Source organism: Ahaetulla prasina, chromosome 7, assembly GCF_028640845.1.
Source record: "Ahaetulla prasina isolate Xishuangbanna chromosome 7, ASM2864084v1, whole genome shotgun sequence".
NCBI classification, from domain to species: Eukaryota; Metazoa; Chordata; class Lepidosauria; order Squamata; family Colubridae; genus Ahaetulla; species Ahaetulla prasina.
The window spans coordinates 46629805-46655218 of record NC_080545.1 but is presented as its reverse complement, the minus strand read 5'-3'; the positions used below and the strand labels follow the sequence as shown (position 1 = coordinate 46655218).

The window sequence follows — 25414 nt, the reverse complement described above, 5'->3', positions numbered from 1 at the left end:
ATTCGGTTTGCTGGGGTTACTTTGCTTTTTTCTTGATTGCTGTTGTGCCTCGTCCGCTTTCCCCGTAGCCGGGCCCGTCTTATCTGCTTCCGAACGCTGAGGAATGTCCTAGCATGCCTCCCGGCCCCAGCCCTGGCTCCATGCCCAGACAGGCCGAGGAGGAAGAAGTGTCTCCAGCCCCCAGCTCTGGCTCCATGCCCAGGCAAACGGAGCAACTAGACCCCTCCCCCTCCCCCACAGCATGTGAGCCTGAGGAAGGTCAATTACCAACAGCTGCAGACTGGAGTGACCCTCGCTTCAGGAGAATTGATAGGTGGCGGCAACAGAAGGAAGGGAGGGGCAGGCCTGGATAAGTGCTGAGTCATGGAGCCACACCCCATGGCCTATATAAAGGATCTGCTTTCTGGCATTCTCTGAGTCAGGCAAAGTCTACCTTATCTTGCTGAAGTCACTTTCTGGTCTCCTGCCTGCCTTGAGAACTTTGCTAGGACTTTGGCAGAGCTGCAGAGGCATGCCTGATTCGGATTTCCCTGACCCGGCCATCAGCGGAGGAGTGGGACACGACAATTGCAAGCATTACAATTGAGGTATTTAGTACATGGTTTCAACTTATTCCCTCAGATAATGCTACTGTTTTTTTCAATGCTTTAAAATTTGTATCGCCTAAGCGTCGATGAAGTAGATAAATACATTCGTCATGTGGCTTCTTATTATCATAAACTGAGTTAGCATTAGCCACTACAGCTGGATTCTCCTTCAGTATGAATAAATCCTTTTCTGTTTTTGCGGTGACACATTTAGGGCCGTGGTGGCTCAGGCTGTAAGAAGCCTGTTATTAAAACACAGCAGCCTGCAATTACTGCAGGTTCAAGCCCCACCAGGCCCAAGATTGACTCAGCCTTCCATCCTTTATAAGGTAGGTAAAATGAGGACCCAGATTGTTGGGGGGGCAATAAGTTGACTTTGTAAATATACAAATAGAATGAGACTATTGCCTTACACACTGTAAGCCGCCCTGAGTCTTCGGAGAAGGGCGGGATATAAATGTAAATAAATAAATAAATAAATAAATAAATTTACCTTCCTTTTCTGTTAGGCATTTATCTCCCCTAAAGGTTATTACAAATCCAGCTTGTGCTAAGGCTTTAACAGATAATAGGTTATATTTTAGTTCCGGTATATATAACATTGGCAACTGCTCATTAATAAATGGACAATGTGCAATACCTTCACCAGCCATTTTCATTTTCCACCCATTTGCTAATGTTATATATTGTTTGCTATTATTCAGTTTCACAAACCTTTCTTTTCTCCTAGTAATTGATTGGGATGTTCCACTATCAACTACCCATAAATCATTGTTTCCAGGAGCAGACCCTGATATAACTAGAGTAATGTCATTTTTAGATCTTCTTTGGGTACGAGTAGGCATTTTCTTACCCCTATTGCAGTATTTGGCTATATGACACTTAGCTCCATAAGAAAAACATTTTCTAACAATATAAACAGATGAAGGCAGTTTTTCTTCCTGTGATTGTTTCTCTCTTAATTGTTCTCTTTCCTGCCTTCTTCTGGGCTCTTCCAGCAATCTTCCGGTTATGCCAGACAATGTTAGTTCATCTCTGGTCAGAACCTCCAGTGAAGAAACATAGTTTTCATAACTGTTGTCCAAAGGGGAAAGAATAATGTACATCAGTTGTAATTCAGAAAAAATGAGTTCCTTCTCATGTAGCTCTTGGAAAGTTCTTGTCATAAACTCCAAATGAGCCAACATATCTCCATCTTTCAGAAGCCGAGTTTGGAACAGTTTACGTGTAAGGTGTATATGAGCACGTACACTATCTTGAACATAAATCCTCTTCAAATTATTCCAGAACCTAGCAGCAGACTCTTCACCATGAATATGGACTAGCTGCTGGTCATTCAGTGTCAGCCCAATTATGCAAAGAGCCCGTTTGTTATCCCTGTTGAATTTGGCTATTTTCTTTTCATCTTCCTCATCGTTTGGATCCCATACATTTACATCCGGTGGATTAGTAACCATGCCCCATAGTCCTTCCTTGCGTAAAAGTAGGTTACACTTCACAGACCAGGATGCATAGTTTGATCCATCCAACCAATTTATCATGGATATGCTGGACAACTGTTCTTGTGCCATCTTCACCTGGACTATATGTATCAAACACAGCCGTCTGAATTATATTACTGTATAGTCACAACCACTCTCAGTGTTCTGGGCCCATAACCAATGTTAAGGGTAATCTGGGTTCACAACCAAGATTGTGGACTGTTGAGTAGAGTACCCTACGCATGAAAATGACTGAGACTGGTTGTATACAATAACAGTCACTTGCAGACAAACTGGGGTTTGATATTCCTTTACTTTTAGGGAAAAGGCAAAGTCGTAGTCCAAAAACAATCCAGGTCATACATATATAAAGCCAGTCATGGATGTTACAAATACCAAGTCTTCTTACCAATGTAGACTTGCACAACAAACAAGGTCTTCTTTCAGTTCAGCAAAACACAGTTCAATTCACAACAGTCAGTATTTTGAGGAATCAGTAACTAGCTATGATCAAGCAACGATCATAAAGCTCAAATATACAGTTGCAGCATATTATCAGGTTACAATGCTGTAGTGTCCCTGTAGATTCCCCACAAGCCATAATTTAGTAGTCCTTTTATACATTGGCTACAGAGGTCAACCAATCAGGATGCCTGCATGATGCAGCACAGCCTTAAAGCAATATCATGCCTTTACACAGACATACATAGTTAGTTTATATATTGCCTGGCCAACTAGTTAGGCAAATAACAATTTCCTGACAGTCTCTATTTTAATTTGGCTAAAAGATGCCTGATCTTCAAGCTGGTTTTAGAAAAGGACAAGGAATATGAGACATTATTGCTGATGAATGCTGGGTAATTGAGAAAACCAAAAAAACTCAACACGAGCCTTAATAGAAAGAGCTTTGATTGTGTCTATGATATCAACTGAAGCAATTTCTTATAAAAACAAGAATTTGAGAAAATGTCATTTCTCATGAGAATTCATACAGAGGACAAGAAGCCATAGTCCAGAGGGAAAATATATATATATATATATATATATATATATATATATATGTTTTCTGAGGTTTTCGCGGGTGTTTGTATGTAGGTCTTTGGTTATTCGGGTTTCTCCCGCGTAAAATTGGAAGTGTCTTGGCGACGTTCGACGAAGTCTCATTCGTCATCTTCAGGCTTCAACCGTGCTTCTGGGAGCAATGTGTGATTGCAGCTGTTTCTTCCTTTTAACTGCTAGTGGGGTTTGAACTGATTGGGTGGGAGCTTGGCTGTGCTCTGATTGGATGTGGGTTTTGTGCTCTGATTGGCTGGGGTGTGTCCTGTTTGGGTGGGGGCTTGGTTGTGCTCAGATTAATGTGAGTTGCAGGGGATTTGAGCTGGTGAGTTGCATTGCTGTTGTTTGGCTTCGTGTTTGTGGTCGTGCTACATCTTCGTAGTGGGTGTCAGTCTGCTGCATGTATGGATTGGAGGGGTTTGAAATGGCTAATGTTGCAGCTGCGGTCTGGCTTCTGGTCCTTGGTCGTGCTTCCTGATCAGTGTGGGTTTGGGTGTGCTTTCTGGGTGGATGTTTGGTGGTGACATCCTGTGTGGACCTCGTGAGTGTGGGTCTGGTGTCATTCCTCGTGTTAGGGACACGTTTGTCAATAAGGGCAGGTTTCCAAATGGCTGGTAGGCGGGAGGTATCATCTCGTTTGTTCATGCTGTGTGGGCGTATTTCTATCTCGATGGCTTCTCTGATTAATCTGTTGTTAAAGTGTTCAGTTTTGGCGATAGTTCTGGTCTTTTTAAAGTCAATATCGTGTCCTGTGACTTTAAAGTGTTGGACCAGGGAAGAAGTTGGTTCCTCTTTTTTGACTGAGTTCTTGTGTTCTTCAATGCGTGCACTTATTCTTCTGTTGGTTTGTCCGATGTATGTGGTGGGGCAGGCGGTGCATGGGATTTCATATACTCCTTGATTTTCTAACTCAATTTTGTCTGACAAGAACTCAGTCAAAAAAGAGGAACCAACTTCTTCCCTGGGCCAACACTTTAAAGTCACAGGACACGATATTGACTTTAAAAAGACCAGAACTATCGCCAAAACTGAACACTTTAACAACAGAATAATCAGAGAAGCCATCGAGATAGAAAAACGCCCACACAGCATGAACAAACGAGATGATACCTCCCGCCTACCAGCCATTTGGAAACCTGCCCTTATTGACAAACGTGTCCCTAACACGAGGAATGACACCAGACCCACACTCACGAGGTCCACACAGGATGTCACCACCAAACATCCACCCAGAAAGCACACCCAAACCCACACTGATCAGGAAGCACGACCAAGGACCAGAAGCCAGACCGCAGCTGCAACATTAGCCATTTCAAACCCCTCCAATCCATACATGCAGCAGACTAATTTGAGCACAACCAAGCCCCCACCCAAACAGGACACACCCCCAGCCAATCAGAGCACAAAAAAACCAGACCGCAGCTGCAACATTAGCCATTTTTCGGGGTTTCTCCCGCGTAAAATTGGAAGTGTCTTGGCGACGTTTCGACGAAGTCTCATTCGTCATCTTCAGGCTTCAGCTTCGTGCTTCTGGGAGCAATGTGTGATTGCAGCTGTTTCTTCCTTTTTAACTGCTAGTGGGGGTTTGAACTGATTGGGTGGGAGCTTGGCTGTGCTCTGATTGGATGTGGGTTTTTTTGTGCTCTGATTGGCGGGGGTGTGTCCTGTTTGGGTGGGGGCTTGGTTGTGCTCAGATTAATGTGAGTTGCAGGGGGATTTGAGCTGGTGAGTTGCATTGCTGTTGTTTGGCTTCGTGTTTGTGGTCGTGCTACATCTTCATAGTGGGTGTTTGTCTGCTGTATGTATGGATTGGAGGGGTTTGAAATTTTTGAATAACAATATATATATATATATATATATTTATTTATTTATTTATTTATGTATTTATTTATTTATTTATTTATTTATTTATTTATTTATTTATTTATTTATTTATTTATTTATTTATTTATTTATTTATTTATTGTTATTCAAAAATTTTACAAAAAATCACCCCCTTTCCCCCAACCCCTCCCTTCACTAATACCTCCCCTGACTTCCCGGAACAAGCACAAGGTATAGTTAAAATAAAACAAACATATGCTAAGAAAATTTTTCCCCAGGTCTTTCTTACATAAGATCTTTCGAGAATATTCTATTTAAAATTCAGTGCAACACATTATAAAATTTCAATACAGAAAATTACAATATCTATTCAACTTTAGTCCTTCCTCGTCAAAATCCAGTATAGATCCAAATGTCTGGTCTTTTATGATAGATATAAAACATATAATCAACCCATTTCTTCCAGATCTTCCTCACATATTGTCTTTCTGGGACACTAATATTTTGTCTGTTAATATTTCAAAAACCTTGTTTCAAGGATAATACTTTTGTCTCTTGCCATTTTTTTTGATGCATTAATCTCTGTCTTTCCTTCATTACTCCTTTTGAAAAGTCAGTCACAATATTTCCTAGTAGTTCCTTATGTCCAAGAATCCACAAATTACTGCCGTGTATTCCATCAGTCCAAAAAGAGAACTCTTGGAAAGCATTAACCCTGTGAGTTTTTTTTCGGAGACAGCCTCCTGTAGCACAAATTCAGGCATTTCATCCAAACTATTTAAAGAAAACTTCTTTACATCAATTTGTTTATCCACAATCATATCTTCATATTTATCCACTTTTGTTTGTATCTCCTCCATTCCATTTTCCAAATCCTGATTGCACTGGTTAATTTCCTCCAAGCTCTCATCCAAAACGTCCCCATTTTTATCAATTCGTATTTTGAATAACAATATATATATATATTTATTTATTGTTATTCAAAAATTTTACAAAAAATCACCCCCTTTCCCCCAACCCCTCCCTTCACTAATACCCTCCCCCCTGACTTCCCGGAACAAGCACAAGGTATAGTTAAAAATAAAACAAACATATGCTAAGAAAATTTTTCCCCAAAACAATTATAGAGCACTGCACACCAGAACAACTAGACACAAGAACAGTTTTTTCCCGAAGGCCATCACTCTGCTAAACAAATAATTCCCTCAACACTGTCAGACTATTTACTGAATCTGCACTACTATTAATCGTTTCATAGTTCCCATCACCAATCTCTTTCCACTTATGACTGTATGACTATAACTTGTTGCTGGCAATCCTTATGATTTATATTGATATATTGATCATCAATTGTGTTGTAAATGTTGTACCTTGATGAACGTATCTTTTCTTTTATGTACACTGAGAGCATATGCACCAAGACAAATTCCTTGTGTGTCCAATCACACTTGGCCAATAAAAAATTCTATTCTATTCTATTCTATTCTATTCTATTCTATTCTATTCTATTCTATTCTATTCTATTCTATTCTATTCTATTCTATTCTATTCTATTCTATTCTATTCTATTCTATTCTATTCTATTCTATTCTATTCTATTCTATTCTATTCTATTCTATTCTATTCTATTCTATTCTATTCTATTCTATTCTATTCTATTCTATTCTATTCTATTCTATTCTATTCCTAATTTCTATTCTATTCTATTCTATTCTATTCTATTCTATTCTATTCTATTCTATTCTATTCTATTCTATTCTATTCTATTATACCAATTTTCCCTCTCTAGCTCTGACTTCCTCCTAACATAACCAAAATCCTTCAAAAAAAATTTTTTTAAAAAAATAACAATTAACAGTAATAAAATATATAAATCAATAGAACAAATCAATCCTAAAGTATTTAAAACCAGCTAAAGCATAAAAATCCAATCCAATTCAGAGAATATCTCTCTTATAGCTTCTATAACCATGTAATTTTTCCCCCAGGTCTTTCTTACATAAGATCTTTCGAGAATATTCTATTTAAAATTCAGTGCAACACATTATAAAATTTCAATACAGAAAATTACAATATCTATTCAACTTTAGTCCTTCCTCGTCAAAATCCAGTATAGATCCAAATATCTAGTCTTTTATGATAGATATAAAACATATAATCAACCCATTTCTTCCAGATCTTCCTCACATATTGTCTTTCTGGGACACTAATATTTTGTCTGTTAATATTTCAAAAACCTTGTTTCAAGGATAATACTTTTGTCTCTTGCCATTTTTTTTGATGCATTAATCTCTGTCTTTCCTTCATTACTCCTTTTGAAAAGTCAGTCACAATATTTCCTAGTAGTTCCTTATGTCCAAGAATCCACAAATTACTGCCGTGTATTCCATCAGTCCAAAAAGAGAACTCTTGGAAAGCATTAACCCTGTGAGTTTTTTCGTTCGGAGACAGCCTCCTTTAGCACAAATTCAGGCATTTCATCCAAACTATTTAAAGAAAACTTCTTTACATCAATTTGTTTATTCACAATCATATCTTCATATTTATCCACTTTTGTTTGTATCTCCTCCATTCCATTTTCCAAATCCTGATTGCACTGGTTAATTTCCACCAAGCTCTCATCCAAAACGTCCCCATTTTTATCAATTCGTATTTTGAATAACAATATATATATATATATTTATTTATTGTTATTCAAAAATTTTTTAAAAAATAACAATTAACAGTAATAAAATATATAAATCAATAGAACAAATTAATCCTAAAGTATTTAAAACCAGCTAAAGCATAAAAATCCAATCCAATTCAGAGAATATCTCCCTTATAGCTTCTATAACCATATACTTTCCCCCCCAAGTCTTTCTTACATAAGATCTTTCGAGAATATTCTATTTAAAATTCAATGCAACACATTATAAAATTTCAATACAGAAAATTACAATATCTATTCAACTTTAGTCCTTCCTCGTCAAAATCCAGTATAGATCCAAATATCTAGTCTTTTATGATAGATATAAAACATATAATCAACCCATTTCTTCCAGATCTTCCTCACATATTGTCTTTCTGGGACACTAATATTTTTGTCTGTTAATATTTCAAAAAAACCTTGTTTCAAGGATAATACTTTTGTCTCTTGCCATTTTTTTTGATGCATTAATCTCTGTCTTTCCTTCATTACTCCTTTTGAAAAGTCAGTCACAATATTTCCTAGTAGTTCCTTATGTCCAAGAATCCACAAATTACTGCCGTGTATTCCATCAGTCCAAAAAGAGAACTCTTGGAAAGCATTAACCCTGTGAGTTTTTTCGGTTCGGGAGACAGCCTCCTGTAGCACAAATTCAGGCATTTCATCCAAACTATTTAAAGAAAACTTCTTTACATCAATTTGTTTATTCACAATCATATCTTCATATTTATCCACTTTTGTTTGTATCTCCTCCATTCCATTTTCCAAATCCTGATTGCACTGGTTAATTTCCTCCAAGCTCTCATCCAAAACGTCCCCATTTTTTATCAATTCGTATTTTTGAATAATTAAATACATTCTTTCTGTATAATCCTGTATAAAGTCACGAATCCATTCTTCTGAAAGAACCTTCATGACAAAGTTCCTGCTGAGAATCCCCTTGTGAAATACTTAAACAATGTAATATAATCCAACAATCCACAGTCCAACACAATAAGATAAAATCTCCATTCAGTTTCGATTCCGCAGCAAGGCTCCCTTTCATTCGCTCTGCTTTCAGTTGCTCTCCATTTTAAACAATTAAAAGAAGGGGGGGGGAATCTCTTTTTAAAAAAGGTGGAAGTCAGGAAATCAAAAATACTTGCAAACCAATAATTGTTCACTCATGCTTCTTCCGTCTGCTTATAGAAATCCACAAAAAGAAATCAATTGTTAGCAGAAGTGGACACCTTCCTCTTTTCCTGCTTTTGCAGGAGCGCAGTGAATACTGGAGATTAAGGGAGGATTCAATGGGATTCGACCTTTCAGGACTTTGCATAACAAAAACAAAGCCCCTGGGGGAATCTACCACTCTCCCCCCCCTGCTCTTTCTCTCTCTTTCAACCAGAGAGGGAAATTGAAGCCGGGAACAGCTGTTCATTGCTGTTTTCATCGGCTTTTACCATATCCAGTGCGGAGTGCCATAAATTAGCACCCGGCGAGAAAGGTGGCGCCACCTGGAAGTCCAGAGGGAATATATTAAAACAGACTGCCTCCATGTCAGCAAAGGAACAAGGCAAGACTATATATTGTCCTCTATGTTCAATAAATATTGAAGAGGCTGAATTGGAAGATGAGCTTGGCTTTAAAATAGGAAGAAGCAGTAATAATTTATACTGTATTGATGACACTACTTTCATAACTGAAAATGCAAATAATTTATACTGTATTGATGACACTACTTTCATAACTGAAAATGCAAATAATTTATACTGTATTGATGACACTACTTTCATAACTGAAAATGCAAATAATTTATACTGTATTGATGACACTACTTTCATAACTGAAAATGCAAATAATTTATACTGTATTGATGACACTACTTTCATAACTGAAAATGCAAATAATTTATACTGTATTGATGACACTACTTTCATAACTGAAAATGCAAATAATTTATACTGTATTGATGACACTACTTTCATAACTGAAAATGCAAATAATTTATACTGTATTGATGACACTACTTTCATAACTGAAAATGCAAATAATTTATACTGTATTGATGACACTACTTTCATAACTGAAAATGCAAATAATTTATACTGTATTGATGACACTACTTTCATAACTGAAAATGCAAATAATTTATACTGTATTGATGACACTACTTTCATAACTGAAAATGCAAATAATTTATACTGTATTGATGACACTACTTTCATAACTGAAAATGCAAATAATTTATACTGTATTGATGACACTACTTTCATAACTGAAAATGCAAATAATTTATACTGTATTGATGACACTACTTTCATAACTGAAAATGCAAATAATTTATACTGTATTGATGACACTACTTTCATAACTGAAAATGCAAATAATTTATACTGTATTGATGACACTACTTTCATAACTGAAAATGCAAATAATTTATACTGTATTGATGACACTACTTTCATAACTGAAAATGCAAATAATTTATACTGTATTGATGACACTACTTTCATAACTGAAAATGCAAATAATTTATACTGTATTGATGACACTACTTTCATAACTGAAAATGCAAATAATTTATACTGTATTGATGACACTACTTTCATAACTGAAAATGCAAATAATTTATACTGTATTGATGACACTACTTTCATAACCAAAATCCTTCAAAATTTTTTTTTTTAAAAAAAATAACAATTAACAGTAATAAAATATATAAATCAATAGAACAAATCAATCCTAAAGTATTTAAAACCAGCTAAAGCATAAAAATCCAATCCAATTCAGAGAATATCTCTCTTATAGCTTCTATAACCATGTAATTTTTCCCCCAGGTCTTTCTTACATAAGATCTTTCGAGAATATTCTATTTAAAATTCAGTGCAACACATTATAAAATTTCAATACAGAAAATTACAATATCTATTCAACTTTAGTCCTTCCTCGTCAAAATCCAGTATAGATCCAAATATCTAGTCTTTTATGATAGATATAAAACATATAATCAACCCATTTCTTCCAGATCTTCCTCACATATTGTCTTTCTGGGACACTAATATTTTTGTCTGTTAATATTTCAAAAAAACCTTGTTTCAAGGATAATACTTTTGTCTCTTGCCATTTTTTTTGATGCATTAATCTCTGTCTTTCCTTCATTACTCCTTTTGAAAAGTCAGTCACAATATTTCCTAGTAGTTCCTTATGTCCAAGAATCCACAAATTACTGCCGTGTATTCCATCAGTCCAAAAAGAGAACTCTTGGAAAGCATTAACCCTGTGAGTTTTTTCGGTTCGGGAGACAGCCTCTTGTAGCACAAATTCAGGCATTTCATCCAAACTATTTAAAGAAAACTTCTTTACATCAATTTGTTTATTCACAATCATATCTTCATATTTATCCACTTTTGTTTGTATCTCCTCCATTCCATTTTCCAAATCCTGATTGCACTGGTTAATTTCCTCCAAGCTCTCATCCAAAACGTCCCCATTTTTTATCAATTCGTATTTTTGAATAATTAAATACATTCTTTCTGTATAATCCTGTATAAAGTCACGAATCCATTCTTCTGAAAAAACCTTCATGACAAAGTTCCTGCTGAGAATCCCCTTGTGAAATACTTAAACAATGTAATATAATCCAACAATCCACAGTCCAACACAATAAGATAAAATCTCCATTCAGTTTCGATTCCGCAGCAAGGCTCCCTTTCATTCGCTCTGCTTTCAGTTGCTCTCCATTTTAAACAATTAAAAGAAGGGGGGGGGGAATCTCTTTTTAAAAAAGGTGGAAGTCAGGAAATCAAAAATACTTGCAAACCAATAATTGTTCACTCATGCTTCTTCCGTCTGCTTATAGAAATCCACAAAAAGAAATCAATTGTTAGCAGAAGTGGACACCTTCCTCTTTTCCTGCTTTTGCAGGGCGCAGTGAATACTGGAGATTAAGGAGGATTCAATGATTCGACCTTTCAGGACTTTGCATAACAAAAACAAAGCCCCTGGGGGAATCTACCACTCTCCCCCCCCTGCTCTTTCTCTCTCTTTCAACCAGAGAGGGAAATTGAAGCCGGGAACAGCTGTTCATTGCTGTTTTCATCGGCTTTTACCATATCCAGTGCGGAGTGCCATAAATTAGCACCCGGCGAGAAAGGTGGCGCCACCTGGAAGTCCAGAGGGAATATATTAAAACAGACTGCCTCCATGTCAGCAAAGGAACAAGGCAAGACTATATATTGTCCTCTATGTTCAATAAATATTGAAGAGGCTGAATTGGAAGATGAGCTTGGCTTTAAAATAGGAAGAAGCAGTAATAATTTATACTGTATTGATGACACTACTTTCATAACTGAAAATGCAAATAATTTACAACCAGTAATAAAGAAAGTCAAGGAGTATGGTGAAAAAAAAATGGAGTCACAAGTAAGTGTAAGGAAGACCAAGCTAATGACAAGAAGTGCAGTATAACAATCAACCTTAGAAATTACAGTGAAGACATCCAAGAGGTGAATGCCTGCTATGTTTTAGGATCGAGGATTAAGAGATCCAGAATTCAAGGCAAATGCTGAAGGGGCAGCAATGAAAGTTTTATTAAAAAAATGTTTATCTTACGGCATGTCTATACAAAGATCAGAATGTTGCAGCAAATTGTTTGTCTTGTGACACACTATGGACTCTAAGGACAGTTAGATACTTAGAAAGAGAATTGACACTTCTGAATGTATTGGAGAAGACTCCTGAGAATACCATGGAGAGCCAAGAAAATTGTCCAGAGTTTGATGGGCAGCTATATCATATCAAGATGGGCAGCTATACCAATGTTTTAAATAAGTAAAAGGGATGGGTTTTTTAAACTCTTTTTCATTTTGCTAAGCTACTATGTCTACTTTTTTACCAGTGTACCGTTACAATATTTCTCCAGTTATTTGGAAAATATGATGGACTTTGAGGCTTTTAGATCTGACATCAAGAATTTACCATATTTTTCTGAGTATAAGACGCACCTTAATTTTTGGGGAGAAAAATAAGAAAAAAGCTGATTGGCAGGTGGATTGGCCTCCCAGAATACCCCCAGTCAGCTGTTCCCAGAGGTAAATTTTAGCAACAGGTTCCTTGGTTGTGAGCGCTGTGCCTTTTTTTTTTTTTTGCTTTTTTTTCTGCCACTGAAACTCTGTTTCAGAAAAAACTTTTTTCTGCCTCTGAAAGCCTCCAAAACAGAACTTCAGAAAAAAAGACTCTGAAGCTCTGTTTGGGAGCTTCTTTTCTGAAGCTCTGTTTGGGGCTTTTTTTCTGAAGCTCTGTTTGGGGCTTTTTTCCTGAAGCTCTGCTTGGGGCTGCTTTTTTTCTAAGCTCCGTTTGGGGCTTTTTCTCTGAAGCTCCATTTCTGATGCCTTTTTCAGCCTCTGAAACCTCCATTTGAAAAGCTGGGCGGGGCTACATTCAGAATATAAGACGCACCCAGATTTTCACCCTCTTTTTTTGGGGAAAAAGGTGTGTCTTATACTGTGAAAAATATGGTAAATATAATTCTTTGTCATATGTCACAGTTTTGGGTTGATGAAACAAATTCTTTCTAAGCCAACAAAGCCTCCAATAGTTTTCTTTCATACCTTTCACTGCCAGTTTATTCTCAGCTGCCAAATGCTCTGGCTAGTCACTTTTTATATCTGACTATGGGATGTTCCCTGCTTCTGTTATTGCAGCAACATAATCAGCTGGTAAGGTCTCAGATATAGAAGTTTCTCAGATATGAGAGTTTTTTTCCTAAAAAAATCAGTCAAATGGGATATGGTAAAAGATTCTAGAGAGTATGGGATAAAACCCTGTCAACCAACTCTCTTCCAAAAGAAGAAATCTCTTGATTTATATGCTTACATGTATTTTTCTCTCTCTTTCAAGCAGAGAGGGAAATTGAAGCCGGGAACAGCTGTTCATTGCTGTTTTCACCGGCTTTTACCATATCCAGTGCGGAGTGCCATAAATTAGCACCCGGCGAGAAAGGTGGCGCCACCTGGAAGTCCAGAGGGAATATATTAAAACAGACTGCCTCCATGTCAGCAAAGGAACAAGGCAAGACTATATATTGTCCTCTATGTTCAATAAATATTGAAGAGGCTGAATTGGAAGATGAGCTTGGCTTTAAAATAGGAAGAAGCAGTAATAATTTATACTGTATTGATGACACTACTTTCATAACTGAAAATGCAAATAATTTATAACCAGTAATAAAGAAAGTCAAGGAGTATGGTGAAAAAAAAATGGAGTCACAAGTAAGTGTAAGGAAGACCAAGCTAATGACAAGAAGTGCAGTATAACAATCAACCTTAGAAATTACAGTGAAGACATCCAAGAGGTGAATGCCTGCTATGTTTTAGGATCGAGGATTAAGAGATCCAGAATTCAAGGCAAATGCTGAAGGGGCAGCAATGAAAGTTTTATTAAAAAAATGTTTATCTTACGGCATGTCTATACAAAGATCAGAATGTTGCAGCAAATTGTTTGTCTTGTGACACACTATGGACTCTAAGGACAGTTAGATACTTAGAAAGAGAATTGACACTTCTGAATGTATTGGAGAAGACTCCTGAGAATACCATGGAGAGCCAAGAAAATTGTCCAGAGTTTGATGGGCAGCTATATCATATCAAGATGGGCAGCTATACCAATGTTTTAAATAAGTAAAAGGGATGGGTTTTTTAAACTCTTTTTCATTTTGCTAAGCTACTATGTCTACTTTTTTTTGTCGATGTTTTGTTTTTTTAAAGATCCACCAGTGTACCGTTACAATATTTCTCCAGTTATTTGGAAAATATGATGGGCTTTGAGGCTTTTAGATCTGACATCAAGAATTTACCGTATTTTTCTGAGTATAAGACGCACCTTAATTTTTGGGGAGAAAAATAAGAAAAAAGCTGATTGGCAGGTGGATTGGCCTCCCAGAATACCCCCAGTCAGCTGTTCCCAGAGGTAAATTTTAGCAACAGGTTCCTTGGTTGTGAGCGCTGTGCCTTTTTTTTTTTTTTTTGCTTTTTTTTCTGCCACTGAAACTCTGTTTCAGAAAAAACTTTTTTCTGCCTCTGAAAGCCTCCAAAACAGAACTTCAGAAAAAAAGACTCTGAAGCTCTGTTTGGGAGCTTCTTTTCTGAAGCTCTGTTTGGGGCTTTTTTTCTGAAGCTCTGTTTGGGGCTTTTTTCCTGAAGCTCTGCTTGGGGCTGCTTTTTTTCTAAGCTCCGTTTGGGGCTTTTTCTCTGAAGCTCCATTTCTGATGCCTTTTTCAGCCTCTGAAACCTCCATTTGAAAAGCTGGGCGGGGCTACATTCAGAATATAAGACGCACCCAGATTTTCACCCTCTTTTTTTGGGGAAAAAGGTGTGTCTTATACTGTGAAAAATATGGTAAATATAATTCTTTGTCATATGTCACAGTTTTGGGTTGATGAAACAAATTCTTTCTAAGCCAACAAAGCCTCCAATAGTTTTCTTTCATACCTTTCACTGCCAGTTTATTCTCAGCTGCCAAATGCTCTGGCTAGTCACTTTTTATATCTGACTATGGGATGTTCCCTGCTTCTGTTATTGCAGCAACATAATCAGCTGGTAAGGTCTCAGATATAGAAGTTTCTCAGATATGAGAGTTTTTTTCCTAAAAAAATCAGTCAAATGGGATATGGTAAAAGATTCTAGAGAGTATGGGATAAAACCCTGTCAACCAACTCTCTTCCAAAAGAAGAAATCTCTTGATTTATATGCTTACATGTATTTTTCTCTCTCTATCTCGATGAACTGCAACTCCTGGAGGCATGAAAGTCTCAGAGGCCAGTGTGTTCTATGTTCTACCTTGTTTCTGCTGCATCTGAAAGATTTTTTTAAATGCAAAATTCTGTTTTCAAGCAGTGAGTGTGTTGCTGCAAAACTATCAGCACTGCACTGAACTGAGACAATGAAGACACTGAGACACTGAACCAATTGATAAAAATGAGACAATATATTATTTGTATACCATCAATTTATCTTGTTGAAGATATGACATTGGGCAAAACTCAAATGTTAATCAAAACAATACAAAACACAATAACTGATGAAAATAAATTGCCTTAATTCTATATTAAAGTCCTTTATCCTGTCTTACAGTCCCTTATCCTTTTTCTGCTGAGTATAAAACTATCTCATCATTCTGATGATGTTGCCAAATAATGGAAGGCATAGACATATTGTTAGATTTACAATTACTTTGCAGTAACATTATTGATGAGAAGCTTACAATATTCTATATCATCTTTGAGTTGATAAATATTATCAAGAGCAGCTATGATGAGACTTCCTGGTTGGCTCCGTTGGCAATGGAGGTGATCTTTTTGGTCACCAACCTCTGGATTGTGTTGGACTGCTAAGACAGCGACAATCAGCTGTCCAGCGGTTCGGAAATCCCCCTCTTTGGGAGAAGAAGTGGAGGTGAGCAAAAGAAGCAAAGGTAGAGCTTCTCTAGAGCTCCTGGAAGATACCAGGGGGCTCGAAGGGTTAAGCCCCCTCAGAACTTCAAAGTGCTCCAGATCTGAGGCTTTTCTTCCTGCTTCGGCAGACCTAATTGCCGCGACCAACTGCCGGGACCAATTTTAACTTAAAGAAGATAATACAGAACAGAAACAGGAGAGCTCTAATTATAAAAGCAAGTAATCAATCAATTCCCTGTTATTTTTTTTTAAGTTTTGGATTTGACTTTAAAGCAAAAATGGCGGTTGTTCTTTAATGAGCTACGCAGTTGAAAATGAAAGTGTTACAATTCTCACTGTCTGCTGTTTATTGCTGAAGGCCAGCTGGAAATTTTTTTAAAACATTGTAATGAGAAGGGAGAAGAGATACTGAGACTGTTTAAAAAAAAAAAAAAGACTTAAAAGGTTTATACGTAACATTAAGTTAAAGAGAAATTTTAAGAGATGGCAGCAAAACAATTAAAGTCAACTGTTACAAAAACCCCAGGAACATTAACACCGGGAGTCTCTCCAGCACATACAGCAGATACAAAATCACTAAATTTGGAAGCACTTCAGGATAATCTGAAAGAATTTATGAAAGAATCTCTTAACGATGCTATGAATTAGCAAACTTCCCAGATAGAAGATAAGTTTAAATTAATTACAGAAGAAATGTCAGAGATGAAAAAACAGATGTTAGAAATTCAAACTGGAAATAAAGAAGTCAAAGAAGGTTTGGTGTCAGCAGTACAGGGTCTGGCATCAAATGTGATTTTACTGGAGCAGGAAGTAGAAGAAATAAAGAAAGTTAATTTAAAATTGGAAAATAAGATTGAGGCAGTTCAAAGTAAAATGGATAAAGTTGATGATGAAATTGTTTTGGTACAATATAGAGCTATGGAACTTGCTTTACGAATCCGTGGACTGAAAGAATGTAAACATGAGAATTTGAAGCAAATTTTTTCGGAGGCCTTTGCAGAGATTTTGGCAGTTCGGCCAGTAGATGTGGCTTTTCATATTGATAAAATTTATCGTGTGAATTCCTGGATAGCAAGACAAAGAAATCTTCCGAGAGACATTGTTATTTATTTTACTACTAGAACAGTGAGAAATGAGATTTTACAAGCTTCTTTTAAAGGAGACAAGATTCAAGCGGCTGGCCAAGATATTTTAATACTAAAGGAAATTCCCCCCAAAATGTTGAGAGGTAGGAAGGAGTTTGCTTTTTTGGTGAACGAACTTAAAAAACGTCATATTGAGTATAGATGGGACATCCCAACTGGTATAATAGTTTACTATGAAGGGAAAGCACATTGTCTTAATACAGTCAGTAAAGCACGAGAGTTTTATGCTTATGTGCTTAAAGCTGGAAGTCCACCATCTCCGGATGGTAGGAGAAAGGAAGGCGAAATTAAAGAAAAAGAAGTGATAGTAATGGAAGAAGACCTTTTACAAGCGTTGGATGTGTCTAAGATGGGATCAGAGATTCCAAAAGAGCCAAGGATGACAAGAGCAGCTGTCAAACGCAAGGAACAAGAAGAAAAGGCTCAACAGGCTCAATCTGCTATTACCAAGATGGAAACAGTGGGAGGAGCAAGGCCCAAAGAAAGATATGATTTGCGGCTGGTGCTTCAAAAGTTTCCGATTGCTGATAATGGCAATTAGACTTTTATCTTGGAATGTTAATGGATTAAACTCACCACAAAAGAGAAGAAAGATATTTCATTATTTGAAGCAATTTAAAAATGACATTGTATGTTTACAAGAAACACATATTAGAACATTAGACCAGAAATATTTGATAAATTCGAAATTGGGAATACATTTTGTTGCATCTGCTACAGAAAAGAAGAATGGACTAGTTGTTTATATAAAGAGTAATTTATCTGCAACATTAATTGAGGCGGATAATCAAGGAAGATATATTTCTATTGAACTTTTATTGGAGGGGAGAAAAATACTTTTAATAGGAGTTTATGCACCAAATCAACAACAAGAAAATTTTTATAAGTTTTTACATAAACGAATAATATCTTGGGATTATAAAACTTATATATTAATGGATGATTGGAATGGAGTGATGGATACCCAGAAAGATAAAAGAAGTCTTAGAAATATTTCCAATCGTGTAAAACTGCCAAAGGCATTCTTTGATTTGATGGAAGATTTAGAATTGAGAGATGTATGGCGAGAACGCAATGAAAAAGAGAGATTTTACATTTTTTTCTGATAGACATCAATCTTTTTCTAGGATCGATTTTATTTTAATTACTAATGATTTGTTTTTCAGAGTGAAGAAGAAAAAATTTTTTTCTAGAACTTTGTCTGATCATAGCCCGGTATGGATTGAGCTAGATCGGGAAAAAGAGGCCAGGAGGTCGTGGAGGATGAATGAGAACTTGTTTAAATATGAACAAAATGTAAATGAATGTAAAACTCTAATGAAGGAATTTTTTTCTTTGAACATGGATAAAGGGACACCTATAGAGATAGTTTGGGACACCAGCAAAGCTTATATGAGGGGAATTTTATTAGAGATGAATAATAAATATAGAAATAGACTGCACAAAAGGCGAAAAGAATTAGAAGAGGAAATTAAAAGGAAGGAGCAGTTATTGGTATGTAATCCAGGAGATAGTAAAATAAAAGAGTCAATAAATATATTAAGAGGTCAATTTAATATGCTAATGGCAGATCAGTGGCAACTAATTTACAATATGCAAAACATAATTTGTTTAATAATTCTAATAAACCTGGAAGGTGGTTAGCATATTTATTAAGAAAGAAACAGAAACGACGTATAATTGATAAAATAGAATATAGAGGTAAGGAAGTATATCAGCAAAATTTGATTAAAAAAACTTTTTTAGAATATTATACTAAGTTATATTCTAGAGATGTGATTAATGATAAAGATATAGATAGATATTTACAGGACCACGGTATCTTAGAAATTACAGTAGATCAAAGGGAAGAGTTGAATCAATTAATTTCTTCAGAGGAAATAGTGTTTGCAATTAAGCAGCTTAAAGCGAATAAAGCACCAGGTACAGATGGCTTGACAATTACTTATTATAAAAATTTACAAAATGAGATGATTGTACCACTTAAGGAGAGGAGAAGCTCCTCCTTCGTGGAGGACAGCTTTTATCTCATTAATACCTAAAGAAGATCGAGATGGTGTTAAACCAGAGAATTATAGGCCAATATCGCTTTTAAATACTGATTATAAGATATTTGCTAAGATATTAGCGAATAGATTGATGCCACTGATGAATCAATTAATTCATAATGATCAATCAGAATTTATTAAGGGGAGACAGATGAGATATAATATGAGACAAATTGTAAATTTACTTGAATATTTGGAAAGAAACAGCCAGGTCTCAGCAGCATTCTTCTTTTTGGATGCGGAAAAAGCTTTTGATAGATTGGATTGGCAGTTTTTGTTTAAAGTAATAGAAAAAATGCAATTTGGGGATTATTTTATTCAAGCAATTAAGGCTATATATCAAAAGCAAACAGCTCAAATAATAGTAAATGGTGGATTAACAGAATCTTTCAAGATTGAGAAAGGGACTAGACAAGGATGTCCCTTGTCACCATTATTATTCATTCTAACTTTGGAAATATTATTGAGTAAGATACGTGGTTTAGATCGAATAAAAGGAATTAGAATTAAAATCAAGATTATAAATTAAGAGCGTTTGCAGATGATCTGGTTGTTTCTTTATCTCAACCAATACATTCAGCTGTATATTTGATGGAGACAATTGATCAGTATAGTAAGGTATCTGGGTTTAAAGTGAATCAACAGAAGACAAAAATGATAATTAAAAATATGAATACACATCAGAGGGAAGAATTAGAAAGAATAACTGGATATGAAGTAGTTAAAAAGGTTAAATACTTAGGAGTATACATTACAGCATCGAATGTAAAATTATATAAAAATAATTATGAGGTATTGTGGGGAAAAGTAATTAAAGAAATGGAGAAATGGAAGAAGTTACAATTATCATTGTTGGGAAGAGTGGCAGCTATAAAAATGAATGTTTTGCCTAGATTTTTATTTTTGTTTCAAATGATTCCAATATTGAAGAAAGATGCAAATTTACAAGAATGGCAAAAAGGGATTAATAATTTTGTATGGAAGGGTAAAAAACCGAGGATAAAGTTAAAAATAATGCAAGATGTTAGGAAAGAGGGATTAAAAATGCCTAACTTGAAATTGTACTATGATGCAGTTGTTTTAGCTTTAATTTCTGATTGGATTAATTTAACAGAGGAAAGGATTTTGAATATAGAAGGTTATGGTTTGTTATATGGATGGCATGCATATGTAATATATGACAAGAAAATTGATAAGACATTTAAGAATAATATGGTCAGAAGTGCTTTGTTGAGGATTTGGAAAAAATATCAATATAAGTTAGATGGAAAGATACCAATATGGACCATCCCCAGACATATGATAGAGAATATAAATATATTACAAAAAATGGAGGTTATCACTTACAAAGAGCTTTTGACTATGGAAAAAGGGGAATTACAGTTAAAATCTAGGGAGAAATTGAGGGATGAAGGGAGAAATTATACATGGTTCCAGTATGGACAATTGCAATCTAGATGGAAAATAGATCAGAAAATTGGTATAAGGCAAAGTGATGATAATTTGGTAAAACAAATAAAAGATCAAGGTCAACAGCATATAAAGAGATTATATAATGTATTGGTTAAAATTGATTCAGAAATGGAGTTGGTTAAAGATTGTATGGTAAAATGGGCACAAAATTTTCAACAACCTATAATGTTAGAAACATGGGGAAAAATTTGGGTGAGGAATGTTAAATTCACGCAAGCACAAAATTTAAGAGAAAATTTTTATAAAATGTTTTATAGATGGCATTTAGATCCTAAAAAACTTTCATGTATGTATCCAAATGTGAAAGTAAAATGTTGGAGATGTGATTGTGAGGATGCTACCTATTATCATATATGGTGGACTTGCAAAAAAGTTAAAGCCTTTTGGATTAAAATATGGTGGATTATGCAGAACATTTTGAAAAAGAAGATCAAGTTTGTTCCACAGTTCTTTTTATTTATTTATTTATTTATTTAAATTTTTATACCGCCCTTCTCCCAAAGGACTCAGGGCGGTGTACAGCCAAAGATAAAAACAGTAAATATACAAAGTTAAAATATCAATTTAAAATACCTATTCAATAGTGGCCGAATTAAAACCATCAGATTGACCTAACCTAAAATACCCCATATAAAATTACAAAGGATTAAAAAATTAAAAAAATTTAAATTTAAAAATTTAAAAAATCAGTCCAGTCCCGCTTGAATAAATAAGTGAGTTTTTAATTCCCGGCGAAAGGTCCGAAGGTCAGATATTTGGCGCAAACCTGGGGGAAGGTCATTCCAGAGAGTAGGTGCTCCAACAGAGAAGGCCCTTCCCCTGGGGGCCGCCAGCCAGCATTGCTTGGCGGACGGCACCCTGAGGAGACCCTCTCTGTGAGAGCGTACGGGTTTTATTAGGAATAATTCCAGATTGCACTGTTATAGAGACAAAACCATGGTATCCTGCTGCGCCGGTTGGAGAGATTGGGAGTGGGAGGCACCGTTTATCGGTGGTTCTCCTCCTATCTCTCTGACCGGACGCAGACGGTGTTGACAGGGGGGCAGAGATCGACCGCGAGGCGCCTTACTTGTGGGGTGCCTCAGGGGTCGATTCTCTCGCCTCTCCTGTTCAACATCTACATGAAGCCATTGTGTGAGGTCATCAGTGGCTTCGGGGTGAGTTATCAGCTGTACGCTGATGACACTCAGCTGTACTTTTCCACCCCGGGCCACCCCAACGAAGCTGTTGAACTGCTGTCTCGTTGCCTGGAGGCCGTACGGGTCTGGATGGGGAGAAACAGACTCAGACTCAATCCATCCAAGACGGAGTGGCTGTGGATGCCGGCACCCCGGTACAGTCAGCTGCAACCGCAGCTGTCTGTTGGGGGCGAGTCACTGGCCCCAACAGAGAGGGTACGCAACTTGGGCGTTCTCCTGGATGGACGGCTGTCGTTTGAAGATCATTTGGCGGCCGTCTCCAGGAGAGCCTTTTACCAGGTTCGCCTGGTCCGCCAGTTGCGTCCCTTTCTGGACCGGGATGCCTTATGCACGGTCACTCATGCTCTCGTCAGTTCCCGCCTGGATTATTGTAATGCTCTCTACATGGGGCTACCCCTGAAGTGCACTCGGAGACTCCAGTTAGTCCAAAATGCAGCTGCACGGGTGATCGAGGGAGCTCCTCGTTGCTCCCGGGTAACACCGCTCCTGCGCAGTTTGCACTGGCTACCTGTGGTCTTTCGGGTGCGCTTCAAGGTTTTGGTTACCACTTTTAAAGCGCTCCATGGCTTAGGGCCTGGGTACTTACGGGACCGCCTGCTGGTACCTTATGCCTCCCATCGACCCGTACGCTCTCACAGAGAGGGTCTCCTCAGGGTGCCGTCCGCCAAGCAATGCCGGCTGGCGGCCCCCAGGGGAAGGGCCTTCTCTGTTGGAGCACCTACGCTCTGGAACGACCTTCCCCCCAGTTTGCACCAAATATCTGACCTTCGGACCTTTCGCCGGGAATTAAAAACTCATTTATTTATTCAAGCGGGATTGGACTGATTTTTAAATTCTAAATTTTAAGGTTTTAATCCTTTGTAATTTTATATGGGGTATTTTAGGTTAGGTCAACTTGACGGTTTTAATTCGGCCATTATGGAATAGGTATTTTAAATTGATATTTTAACTTTGTATACTTGCTGTTTTTATTTTTGGCTGTACACCGCCCTGAGTCCTTCGGGAGAAGGGCGGTATAAAAATTTAAATAAATAAATAAATAAATAAATAAATAAATAAAACTGATTCTGAACTTAATAACTGCTGCAAGACTATTGATTGCACAATATTGGAAGAAAGAAGACTTACCTACAACTGGAGAATGGATTAGTAAAGTATCAAATTTAGCAGAAATGGCAAAAATTTCTGCCTACTTGAAAGACTGTACACAAGAAAAATATATTTTGGAATGGAGGAAGTGGATCGATTATATTCAAAATAAGTATCAGATTAAAAAATATCAATTAGTTTTTGAGTGAAGTTAGGAATTTCTATGTATTAGAGTTTAAGAAAGAAGGGAAGTGTGATGGTGTGAAATGGAATATGTTTTATGTTATATTTTAGATTATGTTTGTTAGTTACAATACCCTGTATTCTGTTCTGGGAAGTCTCGGGGGGGGAGGGGGGAAATGGGGGGGGGGAGGGGAAGATTATAAATTGATTGGTTGCCATTGTACAGGAATAATGGTAGAATTAAACAAGTTGGAATGGTGTAAAGTCGGGACTGCTCGGTAACCACTCCCTAAGGGAAAGGGTAAGGAAAGAGGAGTAAAGAAGGAAGAAAGTAGTTAGGCAGGTGGGCAGGTAGGAAAGAAGGGAGGGAGAAGAAAGGATAGGAGGAGAAGAAGAAGGAGAAGATAGAGGGTTAGAAAGGATGGTAGTGAGAAGTGGGAAAGAGGTGGGGAAGTAGGAAAGCGAGGAGAAGGATGGTGGGGAAAGTTGAAGAAGGATGAGAAGGGAAGAAAGGATTAAGGGAGGGAGTGGCGGTCGAGCAGCCCTGATTGAGTATAATTTGAGTATAGGATTGATTGTTGGATAAGTGATTGTATTGTACACTGGTCAAATTGTGGGAATTATTATGGAAAATAAAAATTTTGATTTAAAAAAAAATTGTGGGAATTATTATGGAAAATAAAAATTTTGCAAAAAAAAAAAGAGCAGCTATGATATCTCTAGCGTTGTTTCTGCTGTGGAAGAACTGTTCGTTTTGTAATAGCATTCAAAGCCTCTCATTATTTTGCATACTGAAAGACCCTTTCTCTACTGTTCCGTGACTAGACAAGCATGCTGATGAATAATATATCATTAGGTCAAAAGGCAGCCCTATCAAATTGACCAAAAAAGGAGCTCTGAAACTCTGTGTGGCAGTGTAATACTATGAGTCAGTTTTCCCTTCCCTAATGCTTTGAAAGGACTACAGTTCCCATTATACTTCAAAATTAAGTATTGTATTCCAATACATATGGAAGGTAGCAGATTGGAAAACCTGAATGCCTCCTCCACTTTGGTTTTTGTTTTTAAACTTACCATTTAAGTTTTCACTTGTATGCTTATGTCTTCACTTATGAAGACTCTAAAGTCTAAACTATTTGGCAGAAGCTATAAAAGAGCTATGTAACTACAGCAGGCTCTTTAAATGTTTAAAGAGCCATTTGGCTCATAGCTATGGTTTACAATTAAAATAATATAGTCACTTACTACAGCGGTGATTTTTATATCCTTTTCCCTGTTAAGGTTGTGTTTTAAATTGTGCACTTTAATTTTTTCAGGAATATTGTCCTGAAAGAAACCAGGATGTTCAAGTTGTCTGCAATTAATACAAAGCGTGGAATGCATGAGAGAGAGGAGACACTAAACAGAGGATGTTTTCTTTTCCAGACCAAGGCAAAATAACCATTAATCTTTCGTTTGCTATCCTTGCGTAGTTTCCAGCCTAGACAGTATTGTTCCAAAAGAATATAATATATTGAAAGTGAAGACTAGTCTGTGTTGTCTGTATTATGTCTGTGGATACTTGAAAACAATTTGGAAGACATACTTCAAACATGTTACAGGGTCTTTGGAAACAACCAGATTCTGAAAGAAGATAGAGATAGTCTTTAAATTATGACGACTCGTTCAGTGACTGTTCAAAGTTATGACAATATTGAACAAGGAGTCTTTGGAGTGCTGACAATCTTAGCACCCCTGTGGTCATGTGATCATGATCTGGGTCTCAGTGCCTTGCTCACAATTTGCAGTGTCACAGTGAGCAATGATTTCTGGTGTTCCCAGCTGGCTTGTCACAAGCAAAATCAACGGGGAAGCTGGTAGGAGTTTACAAGTTGCTACTGCCACGTATTTGCCCACTTCAGCTTTAACACTTACTTGTGACACCTGCCCATCTGCCTGCAGCACCTGTTCCTTTTCTTGCACTTCTTAGCACTTGCCTTTGGCTCCTCTCCACTACACCAACAGCCCCTGCCCAGACTCCCTGCCTACAGCACCCACTCATCCCCTGCAGCACCTGCTCACCGTTCTGTCAATAGTTTTCATCTGCTTACTTGCTTGTCTGGAACTCTCACCTCTTCCTACTCAATGACCATACAGTTCTGGAGTTAAGACTAGAACTATGAAAATGCCATCACTAAGCAATGCAGTCATGTGATGTTGCCCTTTATGA

At 36.9% G+C, this 25414-nt stretch overlaps 1 long non-coding RNA gene across 1 annotated transcript in view; it reads left to right on the top strand.

The window, feature by feature from the left end:
• LOC131201945 (uncharacterized) overlaps window positions 1–24636 on the top strand; it is a 51088-nt gene extending 26452 nt beyond the window's left edge. The window contains exon 4 of the long non-coding RNA XR_009156040.1: window positions 24522–24636. This is a non-coding gene — a long non-coding RNA (uncharacterized LOC131201945). The remainder of the gene's footprint in view (window positions 1–24521) is intronic.
• The last annotated feature ends 778 nt before the right edge of the window (window positions 24637–25414 follow it).